Source organism: Lynx rufus, unplaced genomic scaffold (genome assembly GCF_022079265.1).
Source record: "Lynx rufus isolate CCGP_SWC_20201006 ecotype Redwood Valley unplaced genomic scaffold, mLynRuf1.p SCAF_4, whole genome shotgun sequence".
Taxonomy (NCBI): Eukaryota; Metazoa; Chordata; class Mammalia; order Carnivora; family Felidae; genus Lynx; species Lynx rufus.
This window is the reverse complement of record NW_025814856.1, coordinates 79,233,759-79,236,191: the sequence shown is the minus strand read 5'-3', so window position 1 is coordinate 79,236,191 and position 2,433 is coordinate 79,233,759. Positions and strand designations below refer to the sequence as shown.

The window sequence follows — 2,433 nt, the reverse complement described above, 5'->3', positions numbered from 1 at the left end:
TTCAGTTTAAACACATTCTAAAAGTACCACATTTTTTACCTCCTCACCCATGTTTTATGTATTCGATGTCCTACTTAAAATTTTTAATGTTGTATATCCCTTACCTAACTAATGTAGATGTTTGTTTTACTGTTTTTGTCTTTTAACCTTCATACTACCTTTATTAGTGATTGGTATACTACCTTTACTGTATGATTGCTTTTTAAAATGTTTATTTTTGAGGGGTGCCTGGGTGGCTCAGTCTGTGCTGACAGCTCAGAGCCAGGAGCCTGCTTCAGATTCTGTGTCTCCCTCTCTCTCTGCTCCTTCCCCACTTGTGCTCTGTCTCTGTCTCAAAAATGAATATAAACATTAGAAAAAATTATTAAAATGTTTATTTTTGAAAGAAAAAGAGACTGTGAGCAGAGATGGGCAGGGATGGGCAGAGAGAGAGGGGGACAGAGGATCTGAAGCAGCTCTGCGCTGACAGCAGAGAGCCTGATGCAAGTCCTTGAACTCACAAATCATGAGATCACGACCTGAGCTGAAGTTGGATGCTTAACTGACTGAGCCACCCAGGTGCCCCTATGATTGGTTTTAATAAGGAAACTTTCTCTTGCTTAAGTTTCTTCTGGTCATGTTTTTTCTTTTTTGCTTAAGGAGTCTCTTTAACATTTCTTGTAAGGCTAGTTTAGTGGTGGTGAACTCCTTTAACTTTTGTTTGTCTAAGGAGATTTTTTCTCTCTTCTTCAATTCTGAATGATAACCTTGCCAGGTAGAGTTCTCTATGATTCCTGGACCTGGATGTCTGTTTTCTTCCCCAGATTGGGGAAGTTTGCAGCTATTCCTTTTTCCAATAATTTTCCTGCTTTGTTCTCTCTTTTCCTTCTGGGGTCCTTACAGTGAGAATGTTAGTATGCTCAATGTTGTCACGGAGGTCCCTTAACTTAACCTCACTTTTAAAAATCTTTTTTTTTTCTTTCTGCTGTTCAGTTTGAATGATTTCTGCTACCGTGTCTTTCAGATAGCTGATCCGTTCTTCTACATCTTCTAATCTGCTATTGATTCCCTGTAGCATAGTTTTCATTTTAGTTATTTTTCAGCACTGATTGGTTCTTTCTTATATTTTCTATCTTTGCTGAAGTTCTGAGTCTATCCATTCTTCTCCCATCTTTATGAGCATCTTTATGACCATTACTTTGAACTCTTTATCAGATAGATTGCTTATCTCTGTTTCACTTAGTTCTTTTTCAAGGTTTTGTCTTGTTCTTTCATTTGGAACCTATTCCTCAGTCTCCTTTGTCTCTGTTTCCTGCCCCGCTCCCCCCCATGTATGTTTCAGCCTAAAGGGCTCCCTTTAACATTTCTCATAAAACCAGTCTAGTGCTGATGAACTCCATCAGCTTTTGCTTGTCTCTAAAGTTCTTTGTCTGCCCCTCAGTTCTGAAGGATGACTTTGCTAAGCAGAATAGTCTTGGTTGGCAGTTTTTCTTTTTTAGCACTTTGAATGTATCTTCCTGCTTCCTTCTGGCCTGCAAAGTTTGTGATGAAAAATCTGATGGGGTTGCTCTTGTATGTTATAATTTGTTTTGTTTTTTACTGCTTTCAACATTTTTTCCTGACTTTAACTTTTGACCATTTAATGTGTCTTGGGTTTATTTATTTAAATTAGTTAATTAACTTAGATTTTATTTTTAAGTAATCTCTACACCCAATGTGGGGCTTGAACCCACAACCCTGAGATCAGGAGTCACATGCTCTACTGACTGAGCCAGCCAGGTGCCCCTGGGGTTGGGTCTTAGATGACTCTTACAGATACTTTCTGGACTCGAATCTGGGTGTCTCTTTCTATCCCTAGGAAAGGGAAGACTTTGGCCATTATTTCTTTGAATAATGTTTCTGCATCTTTCTCTCCCATTTCTCTTTCTGGGATTTCCATAACGTGGATATCGGTCTTCTTGATGGTGTCCCAAAAATCCCTTAAGTCACCTTCACTCTCTTTTTTTATTTTTGTTCCTCTGCTTGGATGAATTCAGTGGTCATGTCCTTGAGTTCACTGATCCATTCTTTCGTTTGATTTCTTCTGTTTAAACCTGCTATTGAACTTTTCAGTTCAGTTATTGCATTCTTCAGCTCCGTGATTTCTGTTTGGTACTTTTAAACTATTTTCTTTGCTGAAATATTTGTATTGTCCATGTATTGCTCCTCTGATTTTGGTGAGCATCTTTATGACTGTTATTTTGAACTCTTTGTCATATAAATCACTTCTCTCTCCATTAAGATTTGTTTGAGAATTTTATCTTGTTCTTTTGTTTAGAATATATTCCTCTTTTCCTTCATTTCCTTGGACTCAGTGTTGGTTTCTGGCCATTAAATAAAACAGCCACTTCTCCCAGTCTTGACAGAGTGGTCTTGAGTAGGTGATAAACCTCATCAAGGAGCCTGGCTCCTGGT

At 38.2% G+C, this 2,433-nt stretch overlaps 1 non-coding gene across 1 annotated transcript; it reads right to left on the bottom strand.

The window, feature by feature from the left end:
* Positions 1-1,687: 1,687 nt before the first annotated feature.
* TRNAR-CCU (transfer RNA arginine (anticodon CCU)) lies at positions 1,688-1,760 on the bottom strand. The gene has a single exon. It is a non-coding gene; the product is annotated as a tRNA-Arg (tRNA).
* Between the last annotated feature and the right edge of the window lie 673 nt (positions 1,761-2,433).